The sequence below is a fragment of the Hyla sarda genome, chromosome 6, assembly GCF_029499605.1.
Source record: "Hyla sarda isolate aHylSar1 chromosome 6, aHylSar1.hap1, whole genome shotgun sequence".
NCBI classification, from domain to species: domain Eukaryota; kingdom Metazoa; phylum Chordata; class Amphibia; order Anura; family Hylidae; genus Hyla; species Hyla sarda.
Window position 1 is genome coordinate 132,541,334 of NC_079194.1, and position 11,282 is coordinate 132,552,615.

The 11,282-nt window shown below is 45.3% G+C and overlaps 1 long non-coding RNA gene across 1 annotated transcript; it reads right to left on the bottom strand.

Moving 5' to 3' along the window:
• Window positions 1-2,202: 2,202 nt before the first annotated feature.
• Window positions 2,203-5,596, bottom strand: LOC130276125 (uncharacterized). The gene is made up of 3 exons (XR_008845029.1): window positions 5,483-5,596; window positions 2,392-2,487; window positions 2,203-2,300 (listed from the first exon to the last, which is right to left on the bottom strand). It is a non-coding gene; the product is annotated as an uncharacterized LOC130276125 (long non-coding RNA).
• Window positions 5,597-11,282: the final 5,686 nt, after the last annotated feature.

Sequence of the window (11,282 nt, forward strand, 5' to 3'; positions counted from 1 at the left end):
ACCCTGGGTGGAGCTAGCTCGCTCTCTTATGCTCTTAGTCTTTGCTGAGGAACAGTGAGGTCAAGTCCTAGGTGTCTGTAGTCCAGAGGAGCCCTAAAGTCAGTCAAGCAGCCACATATTCTCGAGTCCATTGCCCCACAGGTCAAGTCAAAGCCTGTAAGCTAAAGAAGGGGTGAAGTCAGTCATAGTCTGTCATAGTCAAGTCAGTCCAAGTCATCCTGTCTCAAGTCAGCGTGGCCTGCAATTGTCCGAGTCCACTATAAGTCCCAGCAAGCCCTAAGGTCTCTGAAGTCACTAATCACCTCCGTGGGCCTAGCCAAGCTGTTTAGACTGTTACACCTGTCTGACTCAGTAAAGCTTCCATTGTTCCTTAACTTGGTGTCAGAGTCATTATTTGCCCCCATGCCTAGCCCAGGATCCAGCGGAATTCCTTCGGGTAGTGTAGAGGATAAACCTCGCCCTGGCGTCACGAACACAAGGGGTTAATGCCATCTGCCCCTAGGGTAATTTCATCTGCCCTCATCACACCCTCACCACAATAGTCTGAACCATGGCACAGAGTTGGTCACTTAGAATATCCAGATACTTTTGAGCTGTAACTTTGAGGACAACTATTGAATGATATTGCACCCCAAATTATTAGGAAATTATACCCAACTTGACAGTGGCTTTAAGGCATTATAGACTTCAACCAGTGATCTCAAAACATATACATGACCAGAAGTAGGGACAACAGCAAGACTTGTCAAACCATTTCACATGTTTCCACGCATCTAGTGTTCACATTTTGTGATTTTTGCACCCTTGACACACTATATATGGTTTTGTGGTATCAACAAAGTTTGGTCTTTTGCAGCTCTACCATGGATATAATCTTTTTGCAGTGTGCACCTGAGAGTTTTCATTGATACTGGCAACCTTAAACTTGCATTCAACTCTTCAGTAATTTAAGGGGCCTTAGCTTTGTGTTTTTTCGGCTACTATTTGATGAAATGCTCTTCTGTTCCTCTCTGTTCCTCACAGTAGACTTTTGACCACAGTTACTTCTGTCTGGATATGTTTTGCCAGTTTTTCATACTGATATGATATGTGATGAAGAAAAAAAAAAGAGATAAATGCCCGTCAGGTATACACCAACAACCATTATCCTTTGGTCTGACATATGATGCTCCTAAAACAAACAGATTTTTTAGAAAAACTGTTATATAAGCTAAGAAAAAAAAGGGGGCATTACCATAATGACAGGTGAGTCAGGAAAAGTTCAACTAAAAATATGGTATTTCTAGTTATTTATTCTCCAACCCATATATATTACCCATTGTACCCCATGTAATAAAGGGATGGCTTCCCCCTTATGGCACTTGTTAGCATAGTGCCAACTTTATTTGGCAGAGGTCACAGGACTACTCCAGCCTAGAACTTTTTTGTGCCATCGTCCTTGGGCTTCCAGCATATAAAACAACAAACTTGACTTACCTGCTGCCACTCCCTCTGTGCCCCGGTATCACCACTCCAGTCCTCCGGTGCTGTTTCCTTCCTGCTTGCCTATGGTCAAGGTGTTACACTGCTGTTCTGCTAATCCTCGTCTGTAGCAATGTCCCAGGGCCAATCACATTACCGCTCAGCATATCAACGGCCAAGACGGGACATCACTGTGGCTGGTGATTAGCTGATCAGCAGTGTGACACAGTACCGGAGAACTGGAGTGATGATACGGGGGCAACCAAGGGAGTGGCAGCAGGTAAGTCCAGTTTGTTATATTATATGCTGGCAGCCCATGGATGATGGCACCAAAAAGTTCTTAGCTGGAGTACTTCTTTAATTCTGTTTTGCATGGAAATTAGGAGCTTTCCAAACTTGACAACACCTTTTAATAACTAATACTTAGAGAATTAGAATCCCAGCATGGAGACCCATGGAAAAACATTTTATTTTAGATTCCTTAATTTTGTTTTCTGTAGACTTCTTATTTAACTGATTGGAGTATTACGGTTACATGTGTAATTTGTAAGTAATTTTTCTCTATAGCTCAGTGGCACAATCGTTCCCTTTAACCTCCCATGTGGCAATTCAATCTCAATTTAATTTGAGCTTCAGGCGATTAATATTGTACTTACAGTTTAACGGGACAGGCGAGTAATTCCAGGATATTCAACACATCAGAACTTTCAGAAAATGCGTTTTTAACACATATACAGGATTGTTTTCTGATCTCTTGTTGAGGATAAAGCTCAAAAGGTGATCACATTACAAAGCATCTATTTCACTGAGTCTACGGTTTACTCCAGTAAAGCACTGTTCTAAAAAGCAAAAATAACATAAACATGAAGATGATCATGTATAAAGACCAGACTAAAATAGCGCTCCTGGCCTGGGTGGTAAAAGGCTAACCTTCTTTAGGCACAATAATGGTCCTCACCCAACATAGTAACATCAGGCTGGTGCTGCTTTGTTGGTATCTGGCTGACTTAGAAAATACAGGGAACCCTATGATTTAAAAAAAAAAAAATAAACATGTAACTGCCCAGTAAAAGAATAGATGAATAACACTGGCAAAAAATGCCTAGAACATGTGCCAAACACACAATTAGAGATGAAATTTATAAAGTGCATACCTGCAAAAAAACAATGGGACACTTCAAAAAGTGACAGTGTAAAAACGATAGCAGCAGAAGTGATAGCAGCAATGATACATACAAGGCAGGACTCCGCAGCTCTGCTCCGGTACTCCGACGTGTTTCCCTAAGGGCTTTGCCAAGGAGTATACTATACCCTGCCAAACCCGCTCAGAGTGCCACTCTTATTATTAGATATGGGAGTGCCACCATATGGCCAGTGGAGGTTAGCAGTGATGCATAGATTTACTATTTACCTCTAATACCGTATATACTCGAGTATAAGCCGACCCGAATATAAGCCGAGGCCCCTAATTTCACCCCAAAAACCCAGGAAAAGTTATTGACTCGACTATAAGCCTAAGGTGGGAAATACATCATCCCCCAATGTCATCATCCCCCCCTGTCATCATACAGACCCCCGTCATTAACACCCCCATCATCATCACCCTGTCATTTTCACCCCATCATCATCACCCTGTCATCATCACCTTGTCATCATGCCTGTCAATCAGTGGTCTTTAACCTGTGGACCTCCAGATGTTGCAAAACTACAACTCCCGGCATGCTGGGAGTTGTAGTTTTGAAACATCTGGAGGTCCGCAGGTTGAAGACCACTGTGGCCTTCGTCATCATCCAGACCCCCCTTTAGTTTTCTACTCACCTTCCCTCGGTGGGAAGGAAGGATGAGCTGGTCTGGGCCATCTATGCTGCAGGGACCGTCCGGTGGGGAGGGTTAGTCGTTCTGGGCTGTCCATTCTCACCGGGAGGCCCTCTTCTCCGGGCCAGCCCCGGACTAGTGACGTTGCCTTGATGACGACGCACAGGGACGTTCATGCACAGGGATGTCTGCTGCGCATGGACGTCCCTGTGCGTCGTCGTCAAGGCAACGTCACTAGGCCGGGGCTGGCCCGGAGAAGAGGGCCTCCCGGTGAAAATGGACAGTCCGGAATGACTAACCCTCCCAACCGGACGGTCCCTGCAGCATAGATGGCCCGGACCAGCTCACCCTTCCTTCCCACCGAGGGGAGGTGAGTAGAAAACTAAAGGGGGTTCTGGATGATGACGAAGGCCGCAGTGGTCTTCAACTTGAGGACCTCCAGATGTTTCAAAACTACAACTCCCAGCATGCCTGGACATCCGATGGCTGTCCGGGCATGCTGGGAGTTGTAGTTTTGCAACATCTGGAGGTCCGAAGGTTGAAGTCCACTGAGAAGGGATTGACAGGCGGAGAGTTCACTCTAGTATAAGCCGAGGGGGGCGTTTTCAGCACGAATAATCGTGCTCAAAAACTCGGCTCATACTCGAGTATATATGGTACATGTCGGATGCAAAGCACTTGACACATGCATCAATGTTCAGTGTATTTGAAAGTTCTGCTTTGCAAATCTGTGTGCAGCTGGGCTTTTAAAAGTTCTACGTGAATATACGTTGAAATTTATCAAAAGACACAGGAAAAATGTAATAATAAATTCCATCTACACCAATCTAGTACTGATAAAAACTACAGATCACAATACAATTTCAGTCTTTTTTATTTAAAAGTTATTTAACATTAGTAAAAAAATTTTTTTTTCACAGTATACAGTAAAGTATGGTAAAATGGAAGGTGTCATAATAACAAAGTACAATTGGCCCTGCAAAAAACAAGCCCTCATAAGTAAAGAGGTTAATAGAGATGAGCGAACTTACAGTAAATTCGATTCGTCACGAACTTCTCGGCTCGGCAGTTGATGTCTTATCCTGCGTAAATTAGTTCAACCTTCAGGTGCTCCGGTGGGCTGGAAAAGGTGGATACATTCCTAGGAAAGAGTCATTCCTAGGAAAGAGTTGAAAAGACATCAACTGCCGAGCCGAGAAGTTTGTGACGAATCGAATTTACTGTAAGTTCGCACATCTCTAGAGGTTCCTGACAAATCCCTGTACTATACATAAATTAATTGCTGTAGGTCTCCCTTTTTCTTCATAATATTCTTTATGTATTCAAGGCGGACCCAGAACATTCTGTAACAAAAGAACAGCTCCCCATAAAGTGCATGCAGAAGCCTCCCCCTCATGGTACATTATAATAGGTCACACAACAAATGTTGAAATGTTGATATGTTACTGTAATAATAATAGCACAATATCCACAGAAAGCAAACACAGCTCTGAAAACAACAAACAAGCCTTCCCATGCTTAGAAATAGAATTCCTACAGCTTTCTGAGCAGCAGGGAAAGCCCAGTAATTGTACAGTTGTAAGGAATATGGATACAATGTATGTGAGTCAGTGCGCATGTGTGTCTGGAAATATGTGTATGGGCTTATATTTATATATGTATCTATATTTATCTATGTGTATGTATGTGTATATTCTGTGCATGAGTGCATCGAAGTGTCAGCATCCTGCATCCAACCATCTTCTTGTTTATGGAAAGGACTCTTCCCAATACAACAATATTACGTACCGTATATACTCGAGTATAAGCTGACCCGAATATAAGCCGAGGCCCCTAATTTCACCCCCAAAACACAGGAAAAGTTATTGACTTGACTATTAGCCTAGGGTGGGAAATACATCATCCCCCCCCTGTCATCATCCAGACCCCCATCATCATCACCCTGTCATCATCTCCCTCGTCATCATCCGCCTCGTCATCATCCCCTTCATCATCACCGCCTGTCAATCCCTTCATCAGTGGTCTTCAACCTGCGGACCTCCAGATGTTGCAAAACTACAACTCCCAGCATGCCCGGACAGCCATCGGCTGTCCGGGCATGCTTGGGTTGTAGTTTTGAAACATCTGGAGGTCCGCAGGTTGAAGACCACTGCGGCCTTCGTCATCATCCTCATCATCCAGACCCCCCTTTAAGTTTTCTACTCACCTCCCCTCGGTGGGAAGGAAGGGTGAGCTGGTCCGGGCCATCTATGCTGCAGGGACCGTCCCGTGGGGAGGGTTAGTCGTTCCAGGCTGTCCATTTTCAACGGGAGGCCCTCTTCTCCGGGCCAGCCCCGGACTAGTGACGTTGCTTTGACAACGACGCACAGGGACGTTCATGCGCATGTAAGTCTGCTGCGCATGGACGTCCCTGTGCGTCGTCGTCAAGGCAATGTCACTAGTCCGGGGCTGGCCCGGAGCGGAGAAGAGTGCCTCCCGGGGAAGATGGACAGTCCGGAATGACTAACCCTCCCCACCGGACGGTCCCTGCAGCATAGATGGCCCGGACCAGCTCACCCTTCCTTCCCACCGAGGAGAGGGGAATAGTCTGTATGATGACGAAGGCCGCAGTGGTCTTCAACCTGCGGACCTCCAGATGTTTCAAAACTACAACTCCCAGCATGCCCGGACAGCCATCGGCTGTCCGGGCATGCTTGGGTTGTAGTTTTGAAACATCTGGAGGTCCGCAGGTTGATGACCACTGCGGCCTTCGTCATCATCCTCATCATCCAGACCCCCCTTTAAGTTTTCTACTCACCTCCCCTCGGTGGGAAGGAAGGGTGAGCTGGTCCGGGCCATCTATGCTGCAGGGACCGTCCCGTGGGGAGGGTTAGTCGTTCCAGGCTGTCCATTTTCAACGGGAGGCCCTCTTCTCCGGGCCAGCCCCGGACTAGTGACGTTGCTTTGACAACGACGCACAGGGACGTTCATGCGCATGTAAGTCTGCTGCGCATGGACGTCCCTGTGCGTCGTCGTCAAGGCAATGTCACTAGTCCGGGGCTGGCCCGGAGCGGAGAAGAGTGCCTCCCGGGGAAGATGGACAGTCCGGAATGACTAACCCTCCCCACCGGACGGTCCCTGCAGCATAGATGGCCCGGACCAGCTCACCCTTCCTTCCCACCGAGGAGAGGGGAATAGTCTGTATGATGACGAAGGCCGCAGTGGTCTTCAACCTGCGGACCTCCAGATGTTTCAAAACTACAACTCCCAGCATGCCCGGACAGCCGATGGCTGTCCGGGCATGCTGGGAGTTGTAGTTTTGCAACTTCTGGAGGTCCGCAGGTTGAAGACCACTGAAGAAGGGATTGACAGGCGGAGACAGGCAGGCTGAAAAACTCGGCTTATACTTGAGTATATATGGTATATAAATGGCTGAGCATACAGTATAATACATGATGGGCTCAGGGTAGTTTCCACCAAAGCGTACAGCAAACGTATGCATAGATCATCATAAACCAACTGGTGGTTTCCCTTTATTTGCTGGTTCAGGGTTCAGGAGAAACATAAGCTGCAGGGTATTTAACCCCTTAACGACTGAGCCCTTTTTCGCAATTCTGACCACTGTCACTTTAAGCGTTAATAACTCTAAAACGCTTTTACCGAATATTCTGATTCTGAGACTGTTTTTTCGTGACATATTCTACTTTATTTTGGTGGTAAATTTTCGGCGTTACTTGCATCCTTTTTTGGTGAAAAATCTAAAAATTTCATGAAAATTTTGAAAATTTTGCATTTTTCTAACTTTGAAGCTCTCTACTTGTAAGGAAAATGGATATTCCAAATATTTTTAATTTTTCTTCACAAATACAATATGTCCACTTTATGTTGGCATCATAAAATGGACATATTTTTACTTCAAAGGGCTTCAAAGTAGAGCAGCAATTTTTAAAAATGTCATGAAAATTGCAAAATCTGAAGGGACAGATGTTACAGAACTACAACTCCCAGCATGACTGTGTGGTCTAGGCATGCTGAGAGTTGTAGTTTGGCAACATCTGGAGGGCTACCGTTTGGACACCACTGTAACAGTGCTCACCAAACTGTGACCCTCCAGATGTTGCAAAACTACAACTCCCAGCATTCCCAGACAACCTTTGGCTGTCTGGGCATGCTGGGAGTTGCAGTCCGGCCTTCCTAGTGGTTGCCACAGTAAAGATCACATTACTTTCACTATCATTTCTCCCCCCCCACCGACGATTCCCTACCTGAGCCGTGATCTCTGCTGGATGTCTGCGATGATCCCCGGGCCCCACGCATCTTCTCCTCAGGTACAGGACTCCATCTTCTCCCCCCCCCCCCCCCCCCGTTCTGCCCGACATCCAGGGGTGGGCAGAACAGGGGTTTCCATGGCAACCCCCTGTCCTGCGTTGCCATTGGTCAGAACTCAGTTCTGACTAATGGCAGGGGAGAGGAGGAGATCGCAGCACTGCGACCTCACTCCTATCCCTTTAGGCTGATCGAGGCTGTCACTGACAACTCCGATCATCCCTATTTTCCGGGCGATCGGATCACCAGAGACCCGATCAGCCCGGAATTGGAAAAAATTGCATGTCTGAATTGACATGCGATTTTCTTCGATCGCCGACATGAGGCGGTCTCAGGACCCCCCTGGGCGATGTGCCGGGGTGCCTGCTGAATGATTTCAGCAGGCATCCCCCGGTCCCCAACCAGCTAGCGGCGGAGACTGGAATTCCCACGGGCGTATCCCTACGCCCTGCATCCTTAAGGACTTGGGATGCAGGACGTATGGATACGCCCTGCGTCCTTAACAGGTTAACATAGGAGTCTATGTATAATGGATATCACAAGTTTCGCAGGTATACATTGGGAAGGCCCCCAATGTACTGTACACCTCATTGGGACACTGGAAAAACTCATTGTAAATGAAACATTTGAATACATATGAATACATGACAGAAAACGGTATCAGACATGATAGGCTTAAATATAGCATCTTAACAGACAGTAATACACGGTTAGATACAGAATTTCAGGAGACGCAGGCACTATGTTCCCTGTTAACTATTATACTTTCCTCTCTTGTATATTTAGAATTGCCGATGACCCTTAGTCCCATCTCCCTTATTATTCTGTGTGCTACTCGACCTCAAGTGGGACGCAGACTACGTAAATGACTCAATATTGATCCTGGCTGCTTTTCGCTGACCTCGGCCATGAATTAGCCCCTGATCCATAAGTCTCTAGTTATATGTCCATCATCTTCCAGCTGAATGGATTCTCTAGGACGTTTTTTTTTCCAGTAATTATATCATCCTCCAACTATCCCCATTGTTGCCTATAGAAGTGCAAGCCTTGGATCATCTTAACTGGAGATTTATGCCCTAAGCTAGCCACAGCCATCCAATTTAGATTGACTGACATGTGTATGACCCTGTTTTGTCCCACATCACATTCCATAGTCAGTTCTTTGATGTCACTTGAAATGGTACATAGCATTGGAAACAATACAGTAGGAGAGTTGCCACCGGCTGAGGTATTAGCAGAAACTTATACAGTTAGCCAAGGAAGGAACCTATTCAGGAGGAACTACATAAGAAGGACTAGCACATACACAGATAGAAGGCAATGGAAGTATCCACCGTGTTCTGGATTGAAGGAGCGCCACATTGAGGAAGAGGCAGGTAATGCCGTGTGCCTTATTCTTCTTTCCAGTTGTATCCTTTGATGGAGGGTAATAGTTACTGTTAATAGGTGGTGCACAGGGTGGATACACGTTGGTCATTGATACATGTTTTTGAAACTAGTTTTAACTTCATAATATCCCTGTTTTACCTTACCGTTGCATCATAGAATGTGTTTGAGTATATTTAAAGAGGTTTTCCACCATAAGGTGATTTCAGTACATACCTGCCAGGCTATCTGGGTATTTGCTGTTGGAGTTTGGTCTCTTAAAGGGGTACTCCACCATCTTATCCAAAGGATAGGGGATAAGATGTCTGATCGCGGAGGCCCGCCGTAGACTTGCATTGAGGGGACTGGGCGTGATGTCACACAGGGGCGGAGTCGTGACGTCAGGGACTTTCGTTCCGGTGGTCGGGACCCAGACCCTCCAGCGCTTCCGGATAGGGGATAAGATGTCTAGGGGTGGAGTACCCCTTTAAACTACACATGCCATAGTTACATTCCTCCCTCCCACACATCAGACACCCCACCCATTGCAGCAAGCTCAAAAGATCAGTGTTTTCTAATCAGGGTGCCTACAGCTGTTGCTAAATTATCTCTTCATTGAAGCAGGATTGGCTCCCTCTGATCACCTGACTAGTGATTCCAGGTCTCGACGCACTGCAACCTGGGAAATCCCAAGACCTAGAGTAATTTTGTATGCTGTTAAAATGAAATATTGGGGTGAAATCACAGAAGAATTGTGAGAAAACCGTCACACACAGGTACAGACACTATATTATGAACTACACTAACTTTACAGCCCCTGTAGCATAGTCAAATAAAATAAAAAATCTTTAATAATACAGGTGTTTTTTCCGGCGTCAAGGAAGCTGCTTATTGAGGGGCATGGATGGATTGGGTGATATTTTAGTTTATGTACTTCATATCATTGTACAATATGATGGTGTAGAACAGTGGTCTCCAACGGCTGTCCGGGCATGCTGGAAGTTGTAGTTTTGCAACATCTGGAGGTATGCAGGTTGGAGACCACTGGCCTAGATCAACAGTCTTCAAACTGTGGTCCTCCAGATGTTGCAAAACTACAACTCCCAGCATGCCCGGACAGCCAACGGCTGTCCGGGCATGCTGGGAGTTATAGTTTTGCAACATCTGGAGGTCCGCAGGTTGGAGACCACTGGTGTAGAAGATTCATCATGTCTATTATACACAACCTCACATTATTGCAACAAGCATTATATTAATTGTTTTACATTGTTTTGTTTTTATTTTCTCACATTTAATCACATAATAAACAGCGGGGCAACCTTGTATTAATCTCCTGCTACATTCCTGTGTTATTTCAGAGTCTCTCATTCAATCACACATGGAGCAGCGGGAGGCTTTTGCATAGGACTGCGCTGCCCTTTTCTGCTCTCCTGGTGGCTTCCTGCTGATTTTCCTTGGAGAAGTAAATTCTTCACTCGACAGAGAACCTTGAGCTGCAGCCGAGGGCACAGTTTTATTGCAGCGGAAACAGCCTGGAGTCAGCGCTTCATGGTGCAAAGAATCTCAGCTTTGTATTCTTCAGCAAATCAAACAGAAGCTTCCAGATGGATTAACAAACATTTCCAGCTACTATACAGACTAAATGTATCATGTAAGCACATTTCACGTACTTGTAATTTCAGTTTTTTTTATTTTATTTTTATTTTGGGAAAACTGTGTGACAACTAATATGGCTGCCATTCCAACATATCCTGAACAGTAAACATTGGGATAGACCATTGATTAAAGGGGTACTCCGGTGAAAACCTTTTTTCTTTTAAATCAGCTGGTGGCAGAAAGTTAAACATATTTGTAAATTACTTCTATTAAAAAATCTTAATCCTTCCTGTACTTATTAGCTGCTGAATACTACAGAGGAAATTCTTTTCTTTTTGGAACGCTCTCTGATGACATCACGAGCACAGTTCTCTCTGCTGACGTTATTATAATAATAATGCTTTATTTATTGTTTTTAGTGGGATTTGAACCCAAGTCCCCAGCACTGCAAGGCAGCAGTGCTAACCACTGAGCCACCATGCTGCCCTAAGCATACATCTGCTATGCATGGTTGCTAAAATGGACAGAGATGTCAGCAGAGAGCACTGTGCTCGTGATGTCATCAGTGTTCCAAAAAGAAAGGAATTTCTTCTGTAGCATTCAGGAGCTAATAAGTACTGGAAGGATTAAGATTTTTTAATAGAAGTAATTTACAAATATGTTTAACTTTCTGCCACCAGTTGATTTAAAAGAAAAAAAGGTTTTCACCGGAGTACCCCTTTAAACAAAGGGTATGTCCA